The sequence below is a fragment of the Halichoerus grypus genome, chromosome 3 (assembly GCF_964656455.1).
Source record: "Halichoerus grypus chromosome 3, mHalGry1.hap1.1, whole genome shotgun sequence".
NCBI classification, from domain to species: domain Eukaryota; kingdom Metazoa; phylum Chordata; class Mammalia; order Carnivora; family Phocidae; genus Halichoerus; species Halichoerus grypus.
Genome location: NC_135714.1, coordinates 59,331,039 through 59,347,584, shown reverse-complemented (window position 1 = coordinate 59,347,584; position 16,546 = coordinate 59,331,039). Strand labels below are relative to the sequence as shown.

The following is a 16,546-nucleotide window of genomic DNA, read 5'->3' as shown; positions in this document are numbered from 1 at the left end:
CTATTAATGGGCAGTTAAAAACCCTTTGAGCAGGTAGCCTTGTAAGAACAACCATACTGCTTCCCAAGATTACTACTTTGAAGCACAACACTCTTTTTTGTGTGAGCTTTGGACCAATAATGTATTTACTTCAGCTTTATTCTACCTGAGAAATGCAAAGAATCAATTGGGCTCTTGTCCCCTAATAGTGAAAGTGACTTTTTTGGCACTAAACCTGGTGTTAGGGACACCATGTACTCTTTCAGGCCACTGGGAAACTGTTTACTACTTCAACAAATGAATGGGACTCTTAACCGCACTGGAAAGAGCATCAGAGATCTGGAGTCCGAATATGTGGATTCAAGTGTGCCTCCATCATTCACTGCGTATGTAGCATGGGCTATTTAGGTAACACTGACTCGCATGCCATTCACCTGCAGCAACCGAGAAAGAAGAGCTGCTCCCTCTGCCCACATGACTTTAGCAGGGATTAAATGAGGTGCCACGTACACCGAATGGAAGTCTTATCCAAAATGTACCGTCCTGGCCCAGTGCCCACCTGTCGTGTACTGGATCTCAAGGGTGATGGATCTGCCCCCACATTTTTGGAGACTTGTCGTTTGTAGATTATTTTGTCATTTCTCCTTTTCTTTCTTTCCCTCTCTTATGAATGGCTTTTGTATATTGTTCTTCTCATTAGCCCTTCCACCAAAGGAATTAGAACAGAGCTAAGAAGCAAATCAGTCTAGTTATTAACTCTTTAGTAACTCCCCAAAAGTTGAGTGAAAGAAGGCTACATCAAACATCCATGCTCTCTCTGCTGGTTTAGAATTTCTAAAAGAGAGCCAAAGAGGTCCACTGCTAACTAACACTGAGGCTAAGGCCAGAGCTTGATGTGTCCACACAGGCTGACCACATTCCACCATTTCAGAGCTTCCACACATGTGGACGCTCACATGCCCACCTCCTTGCTCCTGGAACCCTTCAGAGCCAGATTCGTGTAATTATCAGGTTAATTCTCTTCCCCTTTTTTTACCACCGTAAAGACAGAATTATGGCACGGTATGCTCAGATGTGCAGATCCGATCGATGTAGAGAAAGTTCAAGGTCAGATCCCCTTATGGAAAACTTCCACCCCTGCTTTGAAAGGCTGCACTTAGCTTCACGGCCTCCAAACTGTGCTGAAATTAGAACAATTCAAAGTTCACTGAAGCCTCTTAAAAGCTCTTTTAAGAGCTTGTGAAATGAGGATTACGACTGCAAGGTAAGGTGATGGGGGCCTTTCAAGATTCAAAGAGATACAGTGGTTGCAATTAGGAGCTGTTCAAAAACTGACCTTTAAATTTAATTTGCCCCTTCCAAAAAAAAAAACAGGAGAAGAGACAGACTATAGTTGATTTCTCTATAAGACTTTTCTTTCCTGTGCCAGCAGAGTTTAATACAGGAAACTGTAGGTTTGACCTTTTTCAAAGTTTCTTTCGTAACCCTAGGCAGTTGGATCGCCTCCAATTCTGCGATTTACTGGATATATTTATACGTCGCCTCTTTCTAAAGATAAATCAGGCAGTTCCCCAACTCAAGTGCTGTTCTTTTTCAAAACAAGGCAAGTGACAGAGTGACCCGCTGCCCCTCTCAGTGGCTGGTGGCTGTCTTCTAGCTCTCGATGTAGCCCCAATCCTCAAATGGGGCTCTCAAGGCCATCCTTCCTTGTTCACAAAGGGCAGCCTCTATGACCAGACCAGGGATTAGCAGGTGATTTTCCCCCTGATGGGCTCCTGAGGGCAGCTGAGCAAAGGGGCACTCCTGAGGGTTAGTACTGCTGGATATGAGGCCAAAAGGTGTGGGGTAAAATAGGCTGTACTGAAATATTCAGGACATCTTCTTAACGATTCTGCCAGCCGCCGTCTCTTCTCACGGGGTGCCAGCCACGGGAGCCAGGGTCCCTTGGAAGTCGCTCTCTACCAGGCCCTGAGCCTAGGAGGTCTTGTGGGCTGAGCCTGCTCTGACCCCCAGAGCGGCTGCTACCTTCAGAAGCAGCCAGGAACCTCATCCTGGGAAGTTCTGTACCTCAGGGCATCATGGTTCGAGCATATGAGGGGGTTGCTGAGCCAACATCAGCACAATTTTTATGGTAACTGAAAAGGCTTGATTTCCTCCTTGTGAAAACAAATGTCATCCCCCCCTCGCCCCCCCCGCCCCTGAGTTCTGTTTAAACTAAACTGTTTAAACTAAACCCCTTCTCCTCCTACTGACTCTTTTTTCAAGGAGGGGCAGGGAGACAGAGAATGAGGAAGGTGTGGCTGGGGCAGTGAAGGCTTTGCCCTGTGAGGAAGGTATGGCCACTTGGTGGGCAGGGCGCTGAGAGCAGGGGATGGGAAGGTGGCTGGCATTTCAGTTCCTCCTCAGTGGGACGTGCTCCTTACAGACTGGGTGTGGCGCATGCTGAAGAGCCCTGGAGCCAGAAGGCATTAGAGAGAGTTGGAGGAAACTTATCTGTATATTTTATAAGCCAAGATGCAAGAATATTCCACTGTGCTAGCACATTCCACCCTGCCAACATGTTCTGCCTGACCAGAGGGCTGCTGAAGATCCATGCCAAGCCTCCTGGAACACCCGGCCTCTCTGGAGGCTGGGATTTCTCAGTGGGCCACTTCACCACCTTCACAACAACGCAGAACAAAAGTAAACAGGCTAAAGAACAACCATAGTTACCTCTACCCTGTGGGTACTTTGGGCTAGTACTGTGCCAAGAGCCTGATGGCGATCCTGTCACTTGATTCTCTTTATGAGATGAGTGGACTGAGTCCCATTTCATGGATGAGAAAGTTAAGGCTCAGAGAAATCAAGAACTTGATTCAAGTTTTACAGTCTGATAAATGGTTAAGCTAACATTCGAACCCCGGACTATTTCATTCCAGGCTTGGCATTTGTAATGACTAACATATACAGGTTACTTCCACTGGCCCCTTTCCCAGCTTTCTTGGTGACCTAACTAAATACCAACCCTTCTGATTAGCTTTCCTGACATCCCCATGCAAATGACCGTGTTATTGTGGGTTCTCAGCTCTCTGTGTCTGCTTCTTTCAAACGCTCTCTGTTGTGTTTATGAGCTTCCCCAGGCAGGTTCTAACCATATTCATCCTGCATCTCTTCCCCTACTTCCTGCACTCTCAACCCCAGGTGCAGTCTCTAGCCCGTGGTGGGTACTTGATTCATTTATTTAATGTCGAATGAATAAATGTAATATTGGCAAAAAAGAAAGAAAGAAAGAAAGAAAGAAAGAAAGAAAGAAAGAAAGAAAGAAAGAAAGAAGAAAGAAAGAAGAAAGAAAGAAAGAGAGAAAGAAAGAAAGAAGAAAGAAAGAAAAAGAAAGAAAGAAAGAAAGAGAAAAAGAACTGGCAGTTTTTGAGCCCAGTCACTGTGCTGAGAAAGTTCCCGAGCAGCAGGTTTCCTGTCTTTCCATCTTGGAATCCCCTGCTCCAGGTCTTACCCGAGCATCTCCTCCTATGATACTCTACAGCTATGGTCCGACCCCTGCAGCATGTGCTTGCGAGTTCCCAAGGATGATGGAACTGGAAGAGAGCTTTTTTGGGAATAACTGTCCGAATAGAGTCAGATAACATCCTTGAAGTAGCCACAGCTAACTCCCAGAAGGCTATGCTCCCGGTCAGACCTGGCACCCGCGGGAGGCAGGCGGCTGCCCTGGAGGTCATCGCTTGCCCTGCTTTGAGTCTGTTCTGTGCCCTGTGCTGGCCTGGAATAAACTATGGCATCCTGTTAAGGGGTCTCTCTCCCCGCACCTGCCTCTCACACAGCAGACATGTCTTGTTCTTTTCTTTCCTCTTCCTGGTCCAGAAAGTAGGTAAGAAATGGAGAAGAGGAGCAGGGGACCACTTCAGAGTGTGTGGCTGCTCCTTCAGTCAAGGTCACGGAGAGGAAAGGAACATCCTGTCTCAAAGGAATTCTTCCTCTCTAACAGCGTGTGTCTTCGCATGTGCTGGAGGAGGGGCGGGGGCAGAGGTGGGGCGGGGGGGAGACTGGGAGGTGAGACCTCCGCGGGGGGCCCCAAACTCTATGACACTAGGAAAAGCCCCTCCCAGCCTTACAGTCATAGTCTCGCATCACACCTCCGTCCTCCAAACAACGTTAATAGTATTAACAACGACAACAAAAATAATTGCAACCCACACTTTCTCGTTACTTATTCTGGTCCCAGGACTGTTTGTTCTATGAGCTTCACTTATTCGAATTCATGTCATTCTCACGAGAACTCTGTAAGGTAGGGACTCTCATTATCTCCATTTTATAGATGAAGAAACCAAGGCACAGAGAAGCTAAGGGCCGGGAGGCGCAGAGTTGATCACTGGAATTGCTGGCACCCCAGCACAGGTTCCCGGGTCCATGCCGGGCCTCGCCAGGCTCTCCTGCCGCCCTGGGCTGGTAAGTGCCAGTCCGCCCAGGTTTGAACCCTGCGGCCCTGCACCTCCCCTATCTGCTTTCTGTTGGTTGTGCAGGACGCCCGGCCTAACTCTGGGCTGTGCTGTGAGGTGGGTCTTCTTGTAGGTCCTGGTGAAAGTTGGTTAAAACTCTATAATTCAGAGTAATTGTAGGCAGGACTAGTTAGAAGCAGACAACAGCCACAGAACAGCGACCTAATCAGGCCCATGTCATTGGTTTCTAGCATGTGTTGTGGTCCGAAAGAATGGCTGAGAGCATGGCCCAGTGCTATTCATTGCCCCATATGAAGTGACACCGGGGTAGACGCTAACTGCAACTCGCTTTGGGGCATGTGTGTGTCCCTGCGTGTGTGCGGGATGTGGTATGGGGGAGAGAAAGTGAAAAAGAAAATCTCAGTATTTGGGAGATCCACCACCTAGGTGGATCTGAATTTTACCATTATTTCAGTTCACTTGGACTTCTGTCCTTGAATTCTGCTTGGATTTCACTCCTGTTTTTCCTCCCACTCTACCCCACAACAAGGGAAGCTGAGCTTATCTCCCTCTGATTCCGAATTAATCCCATGAGGTTTTCCTGAATAAGCTGCATGGTTTCCTCTGAGCCAGGACAGTGCAGGGCGTGGAGAAGCAGCAGGCAGGGCTCCTAGGTTTCAGTCCCCGGTTGCAGAGACCGGTGTCAGGCACCATCCAGCAGAGTGTAGGACTGGTGGACAGATAGGTAGGTAGTTAATGGGGGAGGTGGGTGGTACCAAACTCAGTGTTTCTGCCTCTAACTTGGGGGGTGTCTATAAAAGTTGGAATCTTGGGGATGAAGCTGTTCTTTGCAGGATGGGCAGGACTTGGACAGCAATGAAGATTTGAGGCTGGAGCCAGCTAGATGGAGAATAGACACCTAACACAGCCCAGCCCCTTCACTTTAGGATTCAAGAGACCTCAATACTGAGGGATTCACTGAGCATTTTACCCAAGGTCACCCAATTTACAGAGCTGACAAAACCAAGGCCACAGTCTACATAAAAAGATGTAATGGAAATTAGTAGGGACCATGAAATGGTTGGGTATTTGGGACCAAATCATGGGAGTATTCTCAAAGCCAGACATAGTGTTTGGGGACACCATGACAGTGTGGGGAATGGGGACCATGGAAGTGTTTTGGGCAGAGGGCTGATTTGCAAGAACCTTCTCAAATCTAGTCTTCTCTTGGAACTCATCCGCAATGATGTCTGTTCATTTTGAGCCCTCTTTTTCTAGGTGTTTGCCCTTTTACCTAGCATGGCATAATTCAGTAAACATTCTAGCATATAGCTAATACCGACACATGTAGCTCTGGGTAGTTATGCACATACATACAAGATAAAGACAATATATGCCATTTTACTAATGGTTTTATGTGAGCCCTCTCATGACTTAATGTCTGCTCTCTCTCGATTGAAAGTCCTTTAAATCCTGGGATACCAAATATACTTCTTCATTTGTCTAGGCCCAAAGTAAGAAATTCATAGAATATACGATTTCTTCTGAAAGTGTAGCTATTTTTAAAATTGGACTTTATTAGTCCTTATGATGAAAATACAGAGCTCCTTTATAAGGCACACAGCTTGCATCCAAATATGTTACAGAAATGTTTTTAATTAGCAAAACCTAAGTTTGCCTCAGTAAATTAGTCCTTCTCCCCACTGCCCCATATCCCCAAATCTTTAAATCATTAAATTATTGCTTACTCATTCCTTTCCACAGAGTGGCAGAGGTAAACTTTATAAAATTTAGTCAAATATTACCACAACTGGCACCTTTTATTTCATGTTTATTTTCTTATTTAGATACTCGTTCATGGGCAGAATTGGTTAGTGGGCAGACTGGGGATCCAAACTTTGGGACAGGATCCCCAATACCTATCCTCTTCCTCTTGTAATCAGAAGACCTGGTTTGGGGACTGGCTTCACTTTTATCGAAGCATTTGACCTACCTAGGTAGCATGTAGTTAAAGATGTATACTGAAAATATTAATCTCTTTAAAGATGTGTCCTGGAAACATGAATATTAACTAATATTAATATAAATCAAGCAAATGCTCGTTTCCTTTTCCTCATGTCCCTCTCATGCGGTCACAGGAGTTACACTTTAGGGACACAGGGAGCCCAGGTCTGCAGTGAACACAACCCAGGGCACACAAATGGGCACTAGCCCTGGTTATCATGGTCTTAAAGTTTCTTCATATCACTCACAATTACAGTGTCTCCCAACACAAATGAAACCTCTTTCCCACCTGGGAATTTGTTCAAACTACATGTTCAGGTCTCCCGATCCCAGCTCTCCTTTGACACTTGTACTGGGAACTAGACTGGGTTTCTAGAAACAGCAAATGGCGCTCCCCATCCGCATTTTGATGATCACATGGCAGCCGCCGGTCAATGTCAGGGACCATTCCTCTCACTCAGCCCTCCCCAGACCACAGGAGCCCGCGGGGAATGAGAATTTCTCCTGAAGCGTGGCTGAGCCTCCATCTGAATGCTATTCACAGAGTCTCCTTAAAGATTGCCCTGAGTCCATTCTTGGCTCAGCAGCTGTTCTCAGGGGACATGCGGAGTATTGTGCCGAGAACAGGAGTGAGATCATGAAGGAAAGCGACCCTGGTCATCACAGCTGGAACAGCCACCATCATTGCCTCGAGCTACCCCATGCCAGGCCCCAGCTGGGCACAGATGTGTCGCCTCTCCATTTGGGCATTTAGGAAATAAAGACTCCAGGAAGTTACCAAAAACTCAAATAGTTGTAACTCAAGTAACGTAGTAACTCAAGAAGTTACCAGCTCAACTGGTTAGTGGGCAAAAATGGGATTCAACCTTTAAGGCTGGATCCCCCAAACCCATGCTTTTCTACTTTGTGTGATTAGAAGGCCTGGCATAGAGACTGGCCTAATAAGGCACCAGCTGAATAGTCTTTTTTTTTTTTTTAAGATTTTATTGAATTATTTGAGAGAGAGAGAGAGTGGGCAAAGGGGAAGGAAAAGGGACAAGCAGACTCTGCGCTGAGCGAGGAGCCCGATGCGGGGCTCGATCTCACCACTCTGAGGTCATGACCTGGGCTGAAACCAAGAGTCGGAGGGTCAACCGTCTGAGCCATCCATGCGCTCCCACGAGCTGAACAGTGTTGGGCAAGTCACTTTACTCCTCCCCGCCTTCCTGGCCTCATTTGTGTCTCTATCTCTACTTGTAAAATAAGGACTCATTCAACCATTCACAAAGCTGATGTTTATTGTTTATGAGGTGTCAAGCTTTGATGAAACACACTCTTCCTCTCAGAGCATCTTTCCAAATTAAAGAGTGTAGTGCAATACAAGGGTCTCACAGGCTCTGGGCACCTCTTACCCATAAACCCCTAAAGCCAGTAAGAAAGCTTGACGTGAGGACATGTGAGCCAACCCGGATATCTTAGAGATGACTGTGGATCTCAAATTCAGGTTTTGTTTCCAGTGAGATCGTGACCAATGGGATAATGTCATCTTACTGCTGAAAGGAAGTTCTAAGAAGGTTCATTGAATCTAACTTCTTCATTTTACAAATGATAAAATGGAAGGTTATAGAAATTAAGGGATTTGGTTGAGATCAGACTCCATCAACTGCAGAGCTGGGACTAGATACCTTTTGATTTCTGGTTTGCATTCTTTTAAATTCTCTATTCCTTGGACTCATCCCAAGTGAAGCTGGTAGCTGAGACAATAAACAAGGATAAGATCCTGGCCTCTGCCTCACGGTATACTTTTTCCAAAATTCAAACATCTCCATACCACTCTCGTGGGTTTTTTTATTTTTTTATTTTTTTGCCATCTTCACACCTCCTACACTATAATTTTCTTAATATATGTCTTTAAATCAAGTCATTATTTTTCTTTAGATACTTACTATATATAGCCTAAAAATAATAGCTATGGGGTCATGAATTCAATGTGCTATTTTATTCTTTTTTCAAATTCACAGGAAAACAAAAAAAGGTTTTATTAGGATGAAAAAAGGTTTAGCACCTTGCATATTAGCCATGTAGGGACGATACTTTGGGAACACTGCCCCAGGAACACCAGTTTCTCAAAGGGGCTGGGGGATGAGATGCTGGGCGGGGGGGGGGGGGGGGGGGGGAGTAAATCAGCTGCCCTCAGGCCCCCAGAAGGGGCCAAAAAGAATGGAGGGCAGGAAGTTGGGGCCAGCAGCACCTATGTCGCCACCTGCCACTGCTCTCGGGAATGCGGCAGCTTCATGAGTACTGCTGCTTGGTGGAGGCCAAAGTTGGCGGAAATGTGACACAGGAGGGCCAACTGCGCTGCCTCAGCCCCTCCCTGGAGCAGTGCAGACATGGAGGAAGACTGCACTTCTGGGTCCACGATGTTAACTAAGCCCCGATGTCTGTTCCCTCACATGCCCCATGTCCGTTCTGCCTTCTCCGCTCTCTCCCGTAGCACAGATTTGCATTGCCCGGCATCATTGCCCATCGTCACTATTTTTAAATTACTTTATACAATGAACATAATTCAGCCTGGGCTGAATTAGAACTTCTAATGAACTAAGAGTACCACAACTTGCCATGGGTGGGAATCTCAGCTCAGATCCCTGGGGGATAGGGAAGGGGGAGTGCGGGTTGGAGTGATTTCTGGAGAAAAAAAAAAAAAAAAGAACAGAGAACCCCTTCTATTGTTTGCCCTGGATGATGAAGAATTCTCTTTTTCCTCTTCTGAAAATTCTGATCTGTAAGTGTGAGCAGGTCAGCTGTGTCATGTTAGCTCATCTAATTCCTTGACAGGGGGATATAGATACTTCTATTCAGGAGTTAATCAGAAAGAGGAAAAGAAATCCCTAAATCACTCTGCTATCTGAGCATCCTTAATACAATTAGCTTTGAAATGATCCAAAAGAATTTCCCGGGGTTCTGTCCGTTGGGGACTAGCTGCATGACAGGGAGTAGGAGGAGGAATGTGGGGGCTGAAAAGTCAGCCTTTTGTAGCCTCTGACTTTCAACATGAAGGACCAGGTTGGGAATCTCAACTCATCCCTTTGTGAATGACTCAGAGGGGAAAAATAATGGATTGCAGGAAGCATGCCACCGTCTCGCTTAGAGCTGTCATTTAGCTCCATGGACACTGAAGGGGAGGTTTGTTGTTCTTTCTCTAGTATTTCAATGATGAAAATGAGGCATGACCATGGATAAAACAATCCCGAGGGTAAAATAAACCAGAAAAGTTGGCATATGCCCTTTTTGAGACCTAACTGGTGTGCAGGTGAGGCTCAGATTCCTTCAGGGTTCACCAGCCTTAGCAAGTAAGACCTTCCATGGTGCTATTTCCTTGGTTCAGAGGACATGTGCAAGAAGGAAGGAAGGAACCTCTCAGAGTCCAAGATAGAGTCTGAACCCTGTGTGCCACGCAATGTGCAAATTTATGATTTTTATCACAGAATACAGATGAATGCAGTTATTTTTCTCTTTCACACTCTTAATTATCCTTTTCTGTATTGGGTTATAGACAGGTACTTAAATGGATCCTTATTACCTAAGATTTACAGTAATAATCCTTTTGGGAGTCTTCAAGTGTTTTACAAACATTCTGATTTTTCAAGTTAAGAAAATCAAAGTCTAGAAGAGTCAAACACTTGTTGGTATCCATACAAAGAGCTGGCTACCCACTGTAATAATAATCGCTAATATGTATTTTAGTGCAAACTCTGCAAGAGACACTTCACATGCTTGTCTCAGTTAATCCTAATAAGCAGCCTATGAGGCAAGACAGCAATTCTATGGCCTTCGTTTTAGAGATGAGGAAAGCGTGACACCCAGTGATGAACAAACTTGCCCACGTCTCCCATCCAGCAAGTGGCGTTGGTGAGATCTGAATCAGGCAGTCTGATGCCAAAGTCTGTACTATTAGTAATATTCTTACCCTTCTAGAGCTCGGCTTTAAGATGACCCCACAATTTCTCCAGACAGAAATATGGCAAAGTGTTTTTGATGGCCTACTTCCATGGACTTACTGAGATTTCATGATCTTAACCTAAATTCAAGTTCATTTTTAAATTTACTTTATTTTTCTTAAAGATTTTATTTATTTATTTGAGAGAAAGCACGCAAGCAGGGGGAAGGGGCAGAGGGAGAGAGAGAGAATCTCAAGCAGACTCTGTGCTGAGTGGGGAGCTGGAAGGGGGGCTCGATCTCATGACTCTAAGATCACGCCCTGAGCCCAAGCCAAGAGTCCCACACTTAACCAACTGAGCCACCCAGGTGTCCCTCACCTTCATTTTTGAGACTGTGGTTCCCACCTGAAAACCATGAGTCTGATGATAAAAGCAAGGTACTGTTAAGTGAAATGCTGTCTCTTATTGGCCAATATTTTTCTTGTGTAAGACCTGAGACACAAGGCATGCTGAGAGCAGTATTAATTAAGTATCTATTATGTGTTCTCCCAGTACAATGCTCCCCAGTCAGTACTCCGGGGTGGGATATTTAGATTCTTATCTGATAAAGATGATGAATTGGTGCTGATCCCTTTTCACTTTCCTGTTATTATTTGATAACGAAAAGACGCGATCTTTTGAGTGAGAAGATTACAGTAAAGGGTCTAGATACAGAATCGAGTCTATTCCAGTCAGTTTCCCCAGTGAGATAGCAAGCCATAGATTCATTAATGACATCAGCTGTGCTTATAAGCGAAATCCCACTCTCTCAGTGAAGCATTTACAGAATCACTTTAGTCATATATGACTGGTGAAAGTATTTGAAACAGAAAATAAGAAAGTGTTCCACCGAGACAGAAACTGTCCAAATGTAATGAAAGGTGATACCGAGACAGTTAACATATTGGATGGATGGAGTTGAACCGCTACCAGGTAACAACAGCAATGGTAACTAGCTACTAGGTAACAACATAGATGGTAACTAGCTGGTTTTATTACCTGGACATATATTTTTCAAAGGATATTTTGGAAATATTTCATCTTCAGATTTCAGATTAAGATTTAGGTAGTAAAATAAACCAAAGGAGAAATAAAAGTAGTAGAGACAAGAATTCAGAATAATTTTTACCTAAAATGAAATCTGATCTTTGGAGCTCCTTATGGGAATTTACTTGGGATTCACAAGCTTTGAGGTTTAGCCTAAGTTTCAAAAAGTGGGCACAAAATTTAAAAAAAAGTGAGTGAAGGTTTATAGCAGCCCATAATCTCAACTCTGAAGTCCATGGTACCAAAGGCAGGAGGGAGTCAGCAGGGTAGAAGAGAGGTGTGGTGGGAAGGAGGGTGGGTTGAAACCCACAGTGGCAGCAGAGAGCCCTTTAGACGGTCTATAATGATGGCTGTGTGTTAATTAGGGGGGTATCTGTGTGCACAGGTATTATGAACTGAATGTCTGTGCCCAATCCCCAACTCATATGTTGGATCCTACCCCCAATATGATAGTATTAGGAGGTGGGGCCTTTGGGAGGTGATTAGGCTGTGAGGGGGGAACCCTCACGAATGGGATTAGTGCCGTTATACAAGAGACTCCAGAGAGCTCCTGTGCCCCCTTCTGCCAAGTGAGGGCATGGTAAGATGTCTGCGTGTGAACCAAGAAGCAGGGGGCCTCACCAGGTGCTAAATCTGTAGGTGTCTTCATCTTGTGCTTTCCAGAACTCTGAGAACTACATTGTAGTTTAGGCTACCCCACCTATGGGATTTTTGTCCTCATAGCCCAGACTGATGAAGACAATAGGTGAAAGTGTTTTTCTTCATTCTCAAAAGTCAGGGTTTATTAGGCTAAGAAAATATGTGGATTTATTGTCTAAAGTTTGATATGTTGTCATTAAACTAGACTTTTGGGTGCTAGGAATATATCTGTGAGCCCACACAGACAAGGCCCCACTCTTGTGTACCTGGAAACACAGCATAAATGGTGAACAAAGAGCCACAGGAGTAGATGTGAAGAAGAGATACAACTGAACTGTGACAGTTTGTAACGGGAAGACCAGAGTGGGACTGGGCGGGGGCGGGGGGGGGGGGGGCAGGAGACACTTCCTGAACAGGTGATCTTTGAGCTGAAATGAGCTGGAGTTAACCAGTGAAGGGATGTGTTTTGGGTTCCCAGGAGAAGCATTCTAATGAGGAAAGGCCCTGTGTCAAGAGGGAGATCAGCATGTTCATGGAACAGAGGGACCCCAGTGTGGGAGGTACAGAGCGTGAAGGGTAGGGGGTGCGATGAGGCAGGGATGGCAGCACAGCCTGGCCTCGCAGGGCTCTTTGGGCTTATGGGTTTCAACCTCAGGGCAGTAGGAGGCCCCGGAGGGGCTGGGATGCAGGTGGTAGCAAGGTGGTGTGTGACCTGAGCAGATCTGGGTATAATCGTCCCTCTGGCTGCCATGTGGAGAATGGGCAGGATGAGGAGATTGAGGCAGGAGAGCACGTGAAGGGATCATTACGGTGCCATTATGGGAGCCTGGACACAAGAGGGAGAATGAAGAGAAGTGGACGAATTTGGCAGCTACTAAGACTTGGTGATGGAGAGGACACAGGGAGTAAAAAAGGAGCGACATGAAAAGATGGCGGCCCCACTCAGCGTAAGAGGCCGGGCCTGGGCATGTACAACGATGGGATGTCTGCACCACTGAGCCTAAGATGCATAGAATGCATTTTAGGATTATTGCTTCCTGACACATTCTGGGCATTCCAAAAGAATCTGATCAGTAAATGTTCAACATTCTTTTAGATGATCTTCCCACCTATGTGTTTTTAATAAATCATGTATATTTTTAACATATTTAACATATTTTTAATACATCATTTAAATTAACCTACCACGATGCACGTTTTTTTTTATTCCTACAATTTTTCCATGTGTACTTTAAAAAATAGTCTTCCACCTTTTTCAGGACTTCATTCTTTTTCAAATCTATGGCACATCCTAAGAGTTAATCATGGAATAAGGAAATGTCATGTGGAGCTAGAAGTCCCTCGCAGGTATGGATGCAGGGCTGTGTAGACGTCTGTGTCTGCCAAATGCTCTTTATGGAAGGGTATTTATTAGCACAGTTCATACTGAATAAAGACTAGGGTTCAGACTAGCAATACAAAGTTCAAAGACCTTCATCAATTTTCACAATTACATGGACTTCCCTTTGTAATGAGGAGTATAAGCTAGCACAGTAAGGCCAGTGGACACTTGGATTTTACAGACAAAAGAGAATATCCACTCCGCAACAAGCAAAGTAACTATAATTTTAAAGTTTGCATTTGCAAGAATTGAAGATATCTCCAATATAACTTGGTGTGCAACGTCAGTCAATCCCTCAAGCACCTGTTGCGCACCAAATTGCGCACGGCGCCCTTCAATTTAGGTCATGGGTCAAAACATATCATTCTCATACTGTCCACCCTTGAAGAGCTGATTTAATAACACAAGAGGATCCAAACTTAACAGATCATGTCTCTCTTCCTCAAAAGCAAAACAAAAACTGAAAAACAAAAACCAAAACTCATTTCTTCCGCATAGCCGCTTTCGGAAGGCTGTGACTACCACCTGCTTCCCTTCCCGCCAGGCAGCCCCGCCCCCTAACCTCGGCAGGCCACGCGCAGCCTTTGACAACATCCCACGTAGCTTATTTCCACAGTAGTGATGGACGCCATCGGTCCTCCCCCCAACTTTTCCCTTCTGTGACGTCAGGTAGGATCGGTGTAGTGGAACGAACGTTTGACTTAGGGTCAGTCAGGAGAACTAATTGGAATCCTGGTCTGGTCACTCAAGTGAAAACTTGAGTAAGTTACTGAATCTCTTTGGTAGAAAAGATACCATCGAGATCACCTAACCAGAATGTTCTGAAGATCACCCAGGGGCTTACCTGTGTCCATTGCTAGCCTGACTCTTAGAACGTGTATATTCTCAGTAAGCCTCATATGAATATGAATCTCATTTCTTTGGCATAGGATAATTGTAATACACAATTTCCTGGTATGATAAGCCAAAAGGACCCAAAAGATTGCCTTTCTTGTATTTGGTTTATAGCTAAGAGCCCTTAACGTCAGAGTAATGAAGTGACATGGTCTATCAGGAGCAATGGCAAACTGGAAACCAGGTAGAAACTGGTCTATGTGTTTCCGGTACCGAACGCCCTGCAACTTAACCATACCTATTTCTGCCACAGGAGTATCCTTAAAATATGATTCTCAGCATTTTCTTCCCCCAATCAAAAGCTTTTGATGACTATCAATGGTCTGGTAAGTAAAATAAATCACCTCATCCTGCTACTCAGGTTCCTCTAACACTTGTCCTGAAACCTTGCTTCCTGCTTCTACAAATTCCCCCTTCCATGCAATCTGGGATCCACTAAACTAGGCTACTTGCCATGCTGTGCACATGCTACCTTGTAAGCTCCATGAGGACAGTGATGTCTTACTCATGGCCAAACCCCTAGTAGCTAGCCTCACAGTCAAAGCTCAATACAAGTTTGTTGAAGATGGTGGGCATTCTTCATTATGATAAATACGACAATGACAAAAATAATAGTAACGATAGTAAAATGGCAATAATAATGATGATGATGATAAATCACAGAGAAATAACAATCATAGACATTGACTGAACCATTGGTCAATAGCCACTAAGCTCTAAATTTCTTAATTAAACCTTACAATAATCTCGTCATGGGGATACTATCCTTATCTCACCTTACCAATGAGATGATCAACGCTCAGAGAGGTTAAGCAACCTCTCTGGTATTGGTTGACTGACTCTTTCATTCACATATTCAACAAATGTTACTGAGGGTCTCCCACATGTCAGGCTCTGTCCTAGGGATCGGGGATGTAACCTACATCTTCCTCTTTGTGAGCAAGTTCCTTGCTTTCATGGAGCTGACAGTCTAACGGTGGAAAACAGACACCCACTCGCTAAATAAATGAGATAAAGTCAGAAAGTGGTAAGTAATCAAAAGGAAAATAAGTCAGGGTAGTGGGACCAACAGTGATGGGATGACTATTTCACCCAGGGGTAAGGGGAAAGGCTCATGGGGATCACTGAGGGGATGGCAGCCAAACAAAGTCTTGATGGGTGAAAAGGAGTGAGCCACTGAAGACCTAGAGGGAAAATCTTCCAGGCAGAGGGAACAGCAAGTACAAAGGACCTGTGGCAAGAGTGTCTTCAGTATATTCCAGAAACAGTAAGGCTGCCGGTGTGTTTGCAGGTAAACGTGGCAGAAAAAGAGGAGAGCAGAGACACTGCACGGGGTAGATTGTGGGAGCACTGCAGGTGGGACACAGACTTGGCTTTGGCTGTGCTTTGGAGGGAAAGCAACAGAAGGGTCACAGAGCCAAGAAGTGACAGGGTCCGTCCTAGGTTTTAAAAGGATCTCTCTGGCAAGGGAGAGCTAGTGGGGATCCGTTATAGGAATATTAAAGTCATACCAGTGAGAGAGGGAGAGGGCCGAGAGGAGCCTGGGCTCTGATGGGCTGCCTGAGGAGTCTGTGAGGAAAGAAGGAGTCCAGGACTAGCCCAGGGTTTCTGGAAGGTGAGGGAGGAGCAGACGGAGGGCTGAGGATCAGGAACTCACCGTACACATATTCAGCGCGAGCCGCCTACGAGCCAGGCATGGGGGATATGAGTTAGCTGACAGCCGGCTCTACATGACTTTAGTTCACTGAAACAAAACAGGGATAGAACTTTCTGTCTCAGAGTTATCAGCAAATGGATGGCATGTTAAGTCCTGCAACGGGATGAGATCATCTCAGGAGTGAGTGCGGAGAGGTCGGGACAGAGGAGGGCAGGACTGGCCCTGGGGAGCTGCAGGGTAGGAGGATGAGGGGCGAAGGAAGGAGTGCTCAGCCAGGCAGGTGAAGACCTGAGAGATGTGCCCTGGAGGCCAGGGGGAGACAGGGCCTCAAAGCCCAGGGTAGTGCCCATCCCCGGCCAATGCTGCTGACAGGTGGGGTCAAGCCGGGCCTCACATCAACCCCTAGACTTGGCAGAGGTGGAAGGCGCTGGACCCGTCCTCCGCAAGAGCAGTTCCGGGGACTGCAGCTGCTATGTGGATTCTCAGCTCCTCCGGCTCTGGCTCCCTGAATCTCCCTGGCCCTGGCTCTCTTTAGGTCCCAATTCCCTTCCTCTCCTCG

The 16,546-nt window shown here is 45.7% G+C and overlaps 1 protein-coding gene across 1 annotated transcript in view; it reads right to left on the bottom strand.

Annotated features, from left to right (window-relative positions):
* PARM1 (prostate androgen-regulated mucin-like protein 1) overlaps positions 1 to 16,546 on the bottom strand; it is a 113,279-nt gene that overhangs the window by 17,945 nt on the left and 78,788 nt on the right. The window lies entirely within an intron of this gene.